Below are 13,699 nucleotides of genomic sequence, written 5' to 3' on the forward strand. Positions count from 1 at the left end.
TCAGTACTTTTTTTAAGCTTATTTATTTATTTTGAGAGAAAACAGACATGTTTTGGGGGAGGGGCAGAGACAGAGGGAGACAGAGAATCTCAAGCAGAACTCCTTGCTCTGAGCACAGAGCCTGATGGAGGTGGGTCTTGAACTCACAAAATTGCGAGATCATGACCTGGGCCGAAACCAAGAGTCAGTTGGGTGCTCAACTGACTGAGCCACGTAGGGGCCCCATGACTTTGAGTATTTTATGTGTGTTTTTCAGTCTTGGTTTCTCCAGAAAGTAGACCTGAGACCATTTTTTTCAAAGGTACATGAGGTTTCCATTAGATTTTAATGGAGAAAGGAGTTTTCATCCTATAATCTTAAAAGGTTAATCTATTAATGAGATCCTAATTAGCCATCTCATAATATTGTGTGTCATGCAATTTCAAGTTGTACTTCTGTAGTTGATAAGAAATCACGTGGGGGGAGGGGAAGGAGAGAGCAAAAAGAGAGATCCGTTAAATAATGTGTTGATGGTAACTTAAAGCCATGTGAAGCCCCAAAAGTTGAGCTCATGGAAGTTTCACTATCCTTAGAATATACAAAGTTGTTGGCTGCATTAAGTTGTTCTGTGACAATATCACAGCTGTGTGAAATTTATGAAAATCCTCGCTGAAAAATTCAATCATATAGTTATACTGCTGGTGACAACTTAGTTTTATCTAAACAACATCATCAGTGATAACGTATTAAGCCTGGTGTTTTGATAAATGTAAGCTTTACATTTTTATTGATGTATTTTGTGATTTTTTAAAAGTCCTGTAAGGGCTAAGTTTCTTGTTATACATAATTAAAATAACTTACATCAAAATGAGTCATTTGTAAGAGAATATGATACATGGTACAATATGTGATAAATGGTACATTCTTGACAAATTCTGTGAAACACTACCACCCAGAATCAGAATGATACTTATGTCTCAACCAGGCCCTTTCCCTGTACTGGTTCTCCCATGTATTCAGCTAGCCATTAAATGTGGAGGTTAAATTGTAGTTTCCTCTCCTAAAGTAGCTCAGGAATTTCTGCAGAAAATAAGGGCATTTGTTAGGGTATACCCAAAATTTCTCAATGCACCATAAATCTTGATTAGTGCCTAGAAATCCAGAAGTTACTTTGCAGAGATGGAAAGAAACCCCATGAACAATTAGGCCACTTCATTGTGAATCATAAAAGGGTTGGAAAGATGATTAAATCCCTAAGCACACTGATACCCAAGCTTATCAAAGTGTGAAGAGCTCTTGAATTCATGGCTGAAAGATCTACTTGAATATTTCTAGGTCCTTCTTGGCCTGTGGGTCCATTACAGGGAAACACTTGTAAGATTGCAATGGTTTGTAATATTATTCCCTGTTAAAAATGTTGCACATGATTCTTGACTTGGTATTTAAACTCAGTAGTGCAATAGCTCTAATAATTTTGCCTCCTGTCTACCAGTCAGTCTTATGTTACAGGATCTTTCCTGGCACTACTAAAAACATCCTCTCTCTAAAACATTTTTTCACTGGCTTGATAATTTTCCATTCTTTTCATGTCCAAAGGTCTTAATATGGCATTCAGTGTCCGTCCCTAGCCTGTCTTTCCAAATTGACTCCCTAATCCATAGCCTGACCCTCTGTTTCAAGAAGGGATTTTTAGGGGTGCCTGGGTGGCTCAGTCGGTTGAGTGTCCGACTTCGGCTCAGGTCACGATCTCACGGTCCGTGAGTTCGAGCCCCGCGTCGGGCTCTGTGCTGACAGCTCAGAGCCTGGAGCCTGTTTCAGATTCTCCCTCTCTCTCTGCCCCTTCCCCACTCATGCTCCGTCTCTCTCTGTCTCTCAAAAATAAATGTTAAAAAAAAATAAAATAAAAAAAGAAGGGTTTTTTAGTCATTGATACTAAATCATGTCTTGCTCAGCCTGTCTGGTATGCATCTTTTGGTCTGTACTCTCTAATTATATTTTCTATCTCTGAACCCCTTTTTACGTAATCTACAGATTAGTAGTTTTCATTGATAGTGTTTCCTGGTATTTCAAAATACTTCCCGTGTTCCTCCAATTAGATTAAAATTTGGGAGGCAGTGAGGTTTGATTTCATGTAGCATCTGGAAATGGTTTTACCCCTATTATAGCAATCCATGTTATGCTGAATAAATGTCTTAATTTTGATTTTATATTTCTTAAAACTATGAATTGTTAAATTGCATTGTCTTGTTCATATGCCCGGTTATAATGTCTAGAATAAAACCATGGATTCCATGTGGGGGAAGATACTTTGCAGGGAAGTAAGAAGACAGAAACTCTAAATTAGCTTCATGATAATGGAATATGGATCTCGATATGCAAGTGAGTGATTTAAGAACTGTGAACTATTAAACTCCACACCTGATTTACCACATCACCCATGTTATACTAAGTATAAAATGTGCAAACAGGGAAAATACATTTTGCAAATCTATAAATACCTGTCGATTTCTGTAAAATCATTAATACAAGTAACTTTTTGAGTATAAGTTATCTTCCTTCAACACACAATTATTTGTAGGTATAAATCAAGGCAACTTCATTTATATTATACACAACACATACCATGATCTTGACCTTTTTGTCTTACTCTTTTTGTCTGGGGGGAGAACTTTGAGAAACTTCCTCATATTTTTTCAGGCCTCACCTCTATCAGGGGATGCAGGAAGTGTCAGACATGTTCAGATCCATGGTCCAGTCTGAGTCCGTCCAGAATATTGTCTTTGGGGGCGGGGGGAGTAAGAGAAAATGATGGCACACTATAATGTCAAAAAAGCATGTTCCTCTCACAAAATAATTCCAGTGTCCTCTGCAGAGGGTCACCGATTTGCTGGTTTTGGAAAAAGCAAGGCAGGATGGTATGATACCGTCTAGGCTCAATATGCTTCATTTCTGAGAACTCCCGGTTACAGTTCCTGTCATGATATAAATACCTATGGAAGCCGGGACCACAGACATGTCACTACTAAATGATAGCAACACTGAATGAAAACAATTTTGTTCGAAAAAGGGCTAGAACAAAAGTAAAGTTGGTATGCAATTTAGATCAGAAGCTTTGAAAGAGTGACAGTTTGAAATATTTTTTAAACCAAAAATTTCAAGAAAGCTTTTATGAATATTGTAATAGCATTTTAAACAGATGATTTACATAGAAGTAAATACACTTTCAAAAGGATGTTGGCCTTTATAATTACATGTAGCCCTAGAAAATCTAGAGTATCAACATTCTGAGGATTCAACCATAGTGTAATTAACATATATTTGTTTTGCACATTGGGGGCTCTTTCATTTCATTAAGGCAACAGAATGCACATTCTTAATTTCTCGCTTGCTTCTTCAGGAGCACCCAAAGTTAAAAGTGCTATTTCATTAAGCTCTGACCTTTATAATTCTGCCTCTAAACAACATCCTTATTAGTAAAATATGATGGAAGTGCCTGTAGGGTAGAAACAATGAATATTTATTTAGGTACTGGCTTTTGGCCAATTTTTCTGTACCCTAAAGGCATAAATATTATATACCAGAGCATTTAAATTCCTGTGCAGTTAGGATTTTTTTTTTTCTTATCACATTTGTGAAAGGCAAAAGTATCTGTGTGACACTTTGAGGAACTCATTTGTCAAAGGCTGACCTGTGCTTGGAAACTATAATAGGCATTTCTATTCAATCATGAAATGTTAAATAGGCATAAATTCTGGTTAACCACCTTAAGTTAAATAGTTAAAATATAAAGGAGGGTGTGCCCATTACCTCGGTCTCTTAAATTTTAGCTAAGTGGCTTCTATAAAACAGAAGGAAGTAGTTAAAATGAATATAACTTGCATCCCTGAAGTCAGTCTTTGAGACGGAGTGTTGAAAGCTGGCAAGCAATTTTTTTTTTTCAGAACATTGTCTTTGTTGTCATTAGGCTTTCCTGTGGAGAATGTGTTTGCCACACCTCTCAGCAGAACCACCGTAATTGAATGAACAGGTAAGTTGAATTATGGATGTCGAAGTCACATCTTGCTAAAGGGAACCAATAGCATTACTTTCAAAGCTGTAACATCTCCTTGAACAAAATGCTGGGGCTGTTTCAATGCAATAGAATCCCCATATTATTTTTTCTCATTTCTTGGTTTTTAAAACGACTCTCGACTGCATCGCCATGGCTACAGTGCTCACATCTGCAAATCATTTGTCAGTGACGAGGGACAGCCTGAGAAACGTCCAGTATTCATCCCCTGCCCTTCTTTGCTACTACTTTTAACCTTTGTGTTTGCGTATAATACTCGTTTCTCCTTAAAAGTTTTTACTAAAGCGTTAGGCGGTTATAAAACAAAGGGACTGAATTTTTAGTAATTTTTAGTAAGTGTTGTGTACAAGTAGGAACTTCATGTGTCATTTTGATACTAAACTTTTCAGCATTAGTTAAATGTACTTTTTCTTCCTGTAAATTTGAAAACACACTGCAAGTGTCCCCTGTGATGTACTTCCATCTACTTGGCCTTACTATTATTTGGGTATAGCCTTTCTTACGGCATAACCCCCAATACCTAACCTCTGTATCAACCAGTTTACTGCTGCTTATCCGGTATACAATAAAGGGCAGTTATTGCCAAGTAGCATTCACTACCGACATAAACCATGGGCTTACACGTTCCGTAATAATTTCGTAAATTACCTATACCCCGGGCATGGAGATAAACTTACTCAGAAAAGCCAGATATGTGGATATGAATTAATATGTGCAGTCAATGCAAATAGTGGTAAGAAAATAATTCCTTTGTAGAAAACGGTAACTACAAACAAGTAGCCAGACAAGGAGGAAGAAGTTGTGGGGGAAAATATCCATGAGATTTCAGGAGCCATTTGATTCCAGTAAGAAGGTTCTGTGCAAGAAGGAGAGGAGCCCATGCAAGCCCAGAGTTTGCCTGACAGGAAGGAAGGTTGATTGAAGAGTGTGAAGCCAATCATCAACAAACAGATTGGCTTCTTCTATGTGCAGGGAAGAGGGCTAGGTACAGGAGAGAGGAGTTTCTGAGATGAGAGAGGGTAGTCCTAACCCTTCAGGAATGGAAAGTCCACAGAGAAAGGCAACATAAAAGAAAACCCAACAATATCAGTGGAAAGTACAGTGCTTGAAAGTCACGTTGAGAGGTTTGGATAATAGAAATCCCAGGAAGCCGGGGACTGGTGAGCAATATATCATATGAGATAATGGATATGAAAATGCTGTGTAAACTGCCAGGTGATGTAAAAATGTGAGATAGAATCATTATGTGGCTCACTAGAAAGAAATCTACAATTTTCTGGCTAGCCCTTTTGAAAGTGATGTATGAGTTAGCCTGGGGAGCTAGAGGTTATAGATCCAACCACCAGTCGGATAATGGCAGCTGAAGCTGACAGAGGATAACAAGGAGAGCAAGAGTCCGGGATTGTTAGTGAGAATTTGCATTTTCTTCATATTACGCCTTCAAACAGAGTTCCTAATATTCACAGCAGCTAATAACAGGAGTTCATATTTAGTTATGCTTCTAATGATACATTTACAGTGCTCCCCCAATTACTATTACTGACGGTAGAGTTCTCAGCCTGTCCACAGGCTGGTTAACATGCGTATATAAACCATATTATCTGCATATGTGTCAACAGTGGTTACCAAGCTCCCCTGGAATTCTATTAGTAAAAATAAAAATTCATACCCAGTATAAATATTTATAAATCCCTCACATGTATTTTATACTAATATATTGTGTGCCTTATAAAGCATTCATAAAACTAAAGGCAAAAAGGAGAAGAATAAAATAAATTAATTGAAGTTCTTTTTTTTTTATTTTACTGTGCTCCATAGATCATCTCGCACACCCAGAATTCTGAGTTTGCACCTCGTTTTGATGACTGTTGAATGACACCGTGCCATAGTCCGTGACCGTTTGTAGTAAGCAAGGAAATGCTATTAGAACACCCATGTTCATTTCTTGCTTGAGAGACCTATATGGTTACTTCTCTATGTAGCATTCTTAACAAGCACACACTGTTTTCTTTATATATCGCTATCTGCTAGGTGAGGACATAGAAACTGCTTCAACTTTCAGTCAGTTTTGTGGTTTCAGGCAAGCCCTCTAGCAAGATGGGGCTTGGGGGCAAACAAATAATGAGTGAAGGTCAGTGAGATTTTTGTTTCAGCAGGAGCTGGTGGGCCCTGTAGAACAGCTTCCGTCTGTGAATACAAACAACACATGGAGCCAGCCCTGACCATTGGGCATGTTTTCCAAGACCTTTCTGGATGCCTCAAATGGCAGATGGTACCGAACCCTACCTATACCATGTTTTCTCTATTCATGCGTACATACACATGGTGAAGTTTGTATGTTGGGTCAGAGTAAGAGGTTAGCAACAATAACAATAAAACAGAATGGTTTTAACATCAAGTTATAATAGAAGATGCATGCATACGTGGTCTCTCAGAATATCTTAATGTATTGTACTCAACCTTGTGATGCGTGAAAGGACAAAATGCTCGGAGGACGGGCTGGAGTGGGGTGAATGAGGTAGGAGTTATGTTGTAGCGCCAGGCTGTGTTGAGCACTGGTTAATAGAGACCAGACCCTCAGATAGGGGGTCAGATGAAGGAACCTACTGTAATATGGATTTAGCTCACCCAGGCAAGGCCATAGCACAATATTGGAACTTGTTCCTGTTTCGATTTTGCATTTCAGCAGCTTAGATCCTTGCCTCTTCAATCATTTCTCTTTTATGAAAGGTACTTATAAGAATCTGATAGTCTACCCTTGAGTGCAAGTTATAGTATTTCCTGGTATTTTGTATGATTGATAGTGTATTTTTGGCATCTAATTTCCTGGGTGTTGATGTGTCCTAAGTCGTGTGTATAAGTAACATATATCACTCTTGTTGGTATCCTAGTCGGTTAAAGCATGTGCTTAAATGGCATATATCTGATTTTATACGTCTACGTTATACACACAACATTCCAACACTAAACAGAGCATTATTTCTTTCTAGGTGCTTGGTAAGGAATATAATTAAAAAAAAATGTCTGAGCATCTAATGTAAAACATGGGATTCCAGTAGATAACAATGTATAATGTAATTGAAGTTTGCTAACAGTAGGAGTTGAATGTTTGGTGATGGTTGTGTTATTTAACCAGATGGGAGGGAATCCTTTTGTAAAATATACGTACATTAAATCACCGCAGTGCACACTTGAACTTTATTACAAATTTGTATGTCGATTATAACTGAAATTAAAAATAACTAAGTAAAACAAGAATTAGGACTGTCTTCAGAAGTTGGAGAAACCAGAATAGGGATATCCAAGAATTGGCAACTAATTAGACCATTTCCTCTGGAGCGTGAAGCCAGAGTAAGTCAAAATAATTATGTACTATGAGAGAAGCCATTTTAATAATGCTAGAATGCAACCTATAGCTGGGAAACCAGGTGTAGGTCTGAAGCACGTGGTGCAGAAAACGGAGTTGACAGGGGATGACTATTAGTTCTGTGTTGGGAAACAGGATTCATGCTTTTATTTTTGTTTTTTTTTTTCCACTGGTGTTCTCCATAGTGAACCTCTAGTAACCACAGATCTGATCTTTCTCGGGGGCTGTTTTATTGTTGTTGTTTTTATAATCTACATAAGTGAGATCATGCACTATCGGTCATTCGCTGACTTACTTCACTTAGCATCATGCCCGTGAGGTCCAACCATGTTATTTCAAATGGCAGGATTTCTTCCTTTTTTTTAAAGGTGGATAGTATTCCTTTGTTTATATACCACATCTTCTCTATCCCATACGTCTACTGGTGGACGCTTAACATTTCCATGTCTTGAGTATCTCAAATAATACTGCTGTGAACATGAGGACACAGATATCTTTCCTGTAAATGTTCCTGGATGTATTTCCAGAAGTGGAATTGCCATGTCATAGTTCTATTTTCTAACCTTTCAAGGAACCTGAATACTGATTTCCGTAAGTGGCTGTACCAATATATAATCCCGCCAGCCATGCACAAGGGTTCCTCTTTCTCTATAATTTGCCTGGCATTTGTTATCGCCTATTTATTGTTGTTGTATTGTTTTGTCTTGATAACAGTTCTAACAGACATGAGATGATATCTCATTGTGGTTTTGATTTGAATTTCCATAATGATTAGAGATGCTCATGTATCTGCTAGTTGTCTCTAGATCTTTGGGAAAATGTTTGTTCAGGTCCTCTGCCTATTTAATTGGATTGTTTGTTTGTTTGGCTATTAAGTTATAGGACTTACATATTTTGGATATTATCCCCTTATCAAATACATGGTTTGAAATTACTTTCTCCTATTCAGTAGGTTGTCTTTTCATTTTGTTGATTGTGTTTCTGTACAGAAGTCACCCATTTCCTTTTGGGTCAGGGAAAGGGAAGACGATCCTGGTCATTGCTGTAGTGGACAATGAATCAAATTGTTGAAATTCCTGGGAGTTGTTCCTATGTCATAGACAATGACTTTTCCCAAACTTTGAATTATCAATAGGAGTAAAATGTTGTCTGGCCTAGGGGATCCTCTGGTTTTTGAGAATAATTCCCAGGGGAACTGGCAGCTTCATCTACGGGAACAGCGCTCTCCAGCACCCAGAGAAAGGAGCTGTTGGTTTACGACATAAACCTCAGCCCACATCAGCACCCTGTCCCACTGCATTTTGCTTCTTTGAAATCAAACCCACAGCAGGTTGCTTTTCCATCACTTTTGGTCTTCAGCCTTTATTTTTAGTTCTGGTGACCAAGAAAAAAGGAAAACCATTCAATAGAGTCTCCTAGAATACTGTTGAAGAACCGTCAGGTAACCACTTTAACAGGTTTCTCCGGTATCCTGGTCTGTGAAATGAAGATGCAGAGAGCCCCCCCTCAAGCTTCACAACTTTGGAGATGGTCCTTTCAGAGCCCACTCCCCTCCTAAGAAAATGGCCTGTATTCTTGCTCCCATGTTCCTTCAAATGTCTCCCTGCTTGAAGTTTAAATGAAACTCAAGAAACTGTAATTTTCAGACCTTTACTCTATCAATCTCATGATTTTACTGCTGGAACCAAATGAATCAATAGTAACCATCAAACCATCCCATGCATCAAGTAAGTAACCCTAGGAAACACGAAATATAGAAGGAATCAATGACAGGCAGTGGATGTTTTATAGCCCATTATTTAATGCCTTAACTACAGTAGGCGCTCATTTAAAGATATTACTTTGCTCCAGCAAACAATAAAAGCAACTGAGTATTTATTTGATTGTTGCCAAATGCAGTGATCCCATCACAGTGATTTAAGGAGACACAATTGCTGCCCTTCACCAGTGGGGTTTATTTTTTATACCCTTGAGAGAGTGGTCAATATTGTTGCAGTGAAAGCATCTTTACACATGACTAACTAGCTGGGAGAATAAAAACAAATTGGGAAGGAGTAACCACATAATCATCCAAGGGCAAGTGGTGAATTTGGAGCTTATCAAATTTGTGGATTTGGGGGCTAAACGTGAGCTATGTCACAATAATTTATAAATAAAGGAAATAAGATTTCCTTATTATATAATAACTGTAATACATATTGAATTCAATATATACATATAGAATATATATTGAAATATATATTGAAGTTTCTCTCTATATATATATATGTTGATTGTGTTTCTGTACTCTCTCTATATATATATATCTATAGATATATCTATATCTATATATCTCTATCTCTATCTCTATCTCTATCTCTATCTCTATCTCTATATCTATAGAGAGAGAGGAATGCTCTTGGGAAAGGATGCCTAGTAGAGATTTTTGTCTACATAAGTCACAGCCCCATTGTGTCCTGAACCATCTGTCACTTGAATAATTTCTTTGTGTATGTCAGGAAGTGAGGATTTTATGGTTGGGGTTAAAGATCTGAGACCAGTTTTCTATTACTGCCAGTAATGGAGAGAGAATGTCATCCTTGGCTGTAGCCGATGGTGGGTGGGGTTGCAGGGGGACGGGGGGGGGGGTGATGCCTTAGGAGCTACTGCTTCCTCAAATTCCCCACCCTCAAATTGAACATATTCATTCGTTTGCTCATTCACGTTCATTTATTCATTTATCAGTCTCTCCACTGAGTCAGCAAACCCACATTGAACCCATTCTTGGTGCTGAGTGTATTGTTAAGACACAGTGTCCTGTTGTGCATTCAGGAAGTTGATGTGCAGTTCTTGAGATAGACTCTGGGCTCTTGTTTGCATGGTCCACAGCCTTCCTCAGTCTGGGTGGGTTAGAATTTCTGCCACCATTCTCTTGTCCTATCTCCCTCTCTTTCAAAGCCTAAAAACTTTGAGGCTAAAAACTAAATATCTCCCTCCCTTTCAAAGCCTAAAAACTTTGAGGCTAAAAACTAAATATGCCTTGAAACCAAATCCACATAACAGGACCTATGGATAATGAGTAATTAACAGAATGTAGACTTGGGCTTTGTTAGAATTTGGGTTTTAGAGGAGATTACCTCTGGACCTTCTTCATAGAAAAAGTCATGTCAAACACTATGAACTGTAAGCTTTGTAAGCAAAAACAGAAGATTAACTTCTTCTCTAAGATTCAAGACTGTCATGTTATTTGGCCAGCATAAGTAATTATTTTCTAATGACACTAAAGGGATACCAAAGTGATGCAAAGACATTAAACCCACTTGCCCTCCTCCTGGCACCTTAAATGTATCTCTATGGTTAGGAGTTTCACAGTGCCACTCAGAGATGAAGCCAGTTGAGCTAAAAGATGGGAGTGCACAGATCACTCTGAACATAAACTTTTTAGTTTATGTTCTGAGCATAAACCGCCAATGGTTTCTGAGTTCGAGGCCCGCATGAGGCTCTGTGCTGACAGTTCAGAGCCTGGAGCCTGCTTCGGATTCTGTGTCTCCCTCTCTGTGCCCCTCCCAGGCTCGTGCCTGTCTCTGAAAAATTAACATTAAAAATAATTTAAAATAGTTTTAAAAACAAGGGTATTTAATTTATTTAAACAATCAGGATTCCATTGTGAGAAACATTCTTTTCAAATGTGCCTTTTAGAAATATCTTTGTCAAGGAGATTTTCATTGTTAGTCATATTTCTTAACAGTATCTACAACGTCATAAAATTTATAAAGGAATTTTTCTAGATTATAAAAATATGTTTTTACAACTTTCTCCTGTCATTAGGGAATTAAGATGTAGCATAGGTTTGGGGCGCCTGAGTGGCTCAGTCAGTTAAGCTCCTGACTTGACTTAGGTCGTGATCTCACAGTTTCTGGGGTAGAGCCCCATGTCCAGCTCTGTGCTGACAGCTGAGTTGGGGCCTGCTTCAAATTCTTTGTCTCCCTCTCTCTCTGTTCCTCCCCCGCTCAGGCTCTGTCTCTCTGTCTCTCAAAAACAAACATTAAACAAAAAAAAAAAGACATAGTGTAGGTTTATTTCTGTTCAAACCTGTTGTGATAAATTCACTCACCAAAAATCTGCCTTTTAAATTTTACTAAAAATGGGTGAAGTTATGTTAAAAATTGAGGGAAATTTTTAAATATACTTATTTTACATTCCAGGATCCCCTACTTTTAACAATCTATGTTTTATTAAGCACAATAAAAACACTCTCATTTGAGGTACGTTTTATATGTTCTGTCTTCTACGTAGGTATTATTTGCTCATCTGTTAGGTTTTTCATTTTCACATGATTTGTTCTTCACTAGTATTTTCATAGAATCCAGACTCCGTAGTAGTTTGTCGGAGAATTGGTTAAAACTCTTGCATCACAAATTGGGCCCATGTAGAAATCTACTTGAGTATCTCACTTAAGGCAACTAAACATTGAAAGGTCACTTCTGGGGACAAGGGAACTGTGATTTTTATGTGAAAAGAGATACAGGAAATAATATAACCTGAATCATTCTTTGGAGAAATCAGATTGAGAAGTGGGCTTTTACAATGTCAGTAATGATTTGAATAGTAAATAATTAGATTCTAGTATAATCTAATTTCAAACTTGGAGAATTACATTGTTAAAGTCAGGGAAGACTTTTGTATGCATAGTAGTGACAAAAATCACACTAATCAGGTACCTTTTGAGGTTTCTCCTGTTGGATGTTGAGATTCCTTTGTGTTGTAGGTCATGTGGCTAGTCTTTAGTTGACCCTGAATCCCTGAGATAGAACCAGGGACTTGTCATTCTCACGACTATGACCTAATTATCTGAGCATCTTTCCTGTCGTGCCGAGATTCAGCCTGAGAATCTGTTCAACCTGTTCAGCCAGCCACCACCAACTGATTTGAACTGGCATTCAAGAAAGAAACTAAATGCCATCCCTCCTTCACATCTTGCCTGTTCTTTTAAGTTAGCCTGGCATGTACAGACTTTAAACTTCATTTTGCCTTCCATTATCATGATCTCCTATGACTAGAGTCATGGAACTATCTGTACACGATTGACCAGTTATAGTGTGAGGTCACCAACATCATCTGTAGTCTCTCCAGGGGAACACAAAATCCGGGAGGTACTTGACATTAGATCACATTAGTTGAATGCTTGTTAGTGTGAGGCACTAACACTGTACTAAATGTTTTAAAAGTCGCTTCATTCAATCCTCATTGAAGCTGTTGAGGTAAGAGCCATTATTATTCTTGTTTATAACAGATAAGAAAACTGAGGTTTAGTGAAATTACACGACTTGCTAAAAATTACACATCAGTTGAATAGCCCGTAGTCTAACCAAGATTACCTGAAACTAAGGTCTAGGTTTTTAGCCAGTATACTAAAAACTGCCTCCCCATAAATAAAATTCCATTCTTTATGTGACTTAATGTGTTTCAATTATAAGAACAAATTGTGTACAGAAAAACAGTTGCATTCTAACTCTTACCCTGGTCTTAGTTTCTTAACTATTGAATGAGGCTCCACTAACAGGTTCTCAAAGCTCTTTTCCTCTGACCAATTCTATCTTTATGAAGTCATTTTGATTATGAATCAGTAAAATTGATAGATATCTCAACAGAAGCAGAACTTTGTAATTGAAAGTGGACAAAGTGCTATAAACATCTCAGGGAGAGCAAAAGGGGGAAAAACTCAGAAAATATAGGACTTATTAGGGGTCATAAACCAAACAAAACAGTTGGAAGAAAGCTTTGGCTAAAGGCTCTCAATGAATAGAAAAAAGTATTAATGGTATTCAAAATAAGTCAAAGATAGTAATAACACTATCAAAATTGCCTGGTCACTTTATACTTGATTCAGTTTTTTCTCTGCACTAAATTTATGACCTCTGGGACTTAAAACTCTTTATAATTCATATTTTATTTATGAGCAAAAATTACAAAGTCAAAATGTTATCAGTGTCTGATTTTCAAGAGACAATGGAATAGCATGTTTCCATCATTACATTTTTATAAGAAGAGATATTTGTAAGATTAAAAATAGTACCCTATAAACAACTTTCAAAAGAGTGTACAATTACTATATCTTATGGATGTGTTCATTTTCCATCTGCTACCCTAATCTTTATACACACATGCATACACATGTGTATATATTATAGAATACATAGAATTCTTTAAATTTTGAGATAAAGAAGAAGCAAAACAATAAATGATACTCACCTTCTAACTTTTAATTTTGTAGGAAATGAAGCCAAAGTTAATAGTTTATTTTC

This window comes from Lynx canadensis, chromosome B1, assembly GCF_007474595.2.
Source record: "Lynx canadensis isolate LIC74 chromosome B1, mLynCan4.pri.v2, whole genome shotgun sequence".
In the NCBI taxonomy this organism is placed as follows: Eukaryota; Metazoa; Chordata; class Mammalia; order Carnivora; family Felidae; genus Lynx; species Lynx canadensis.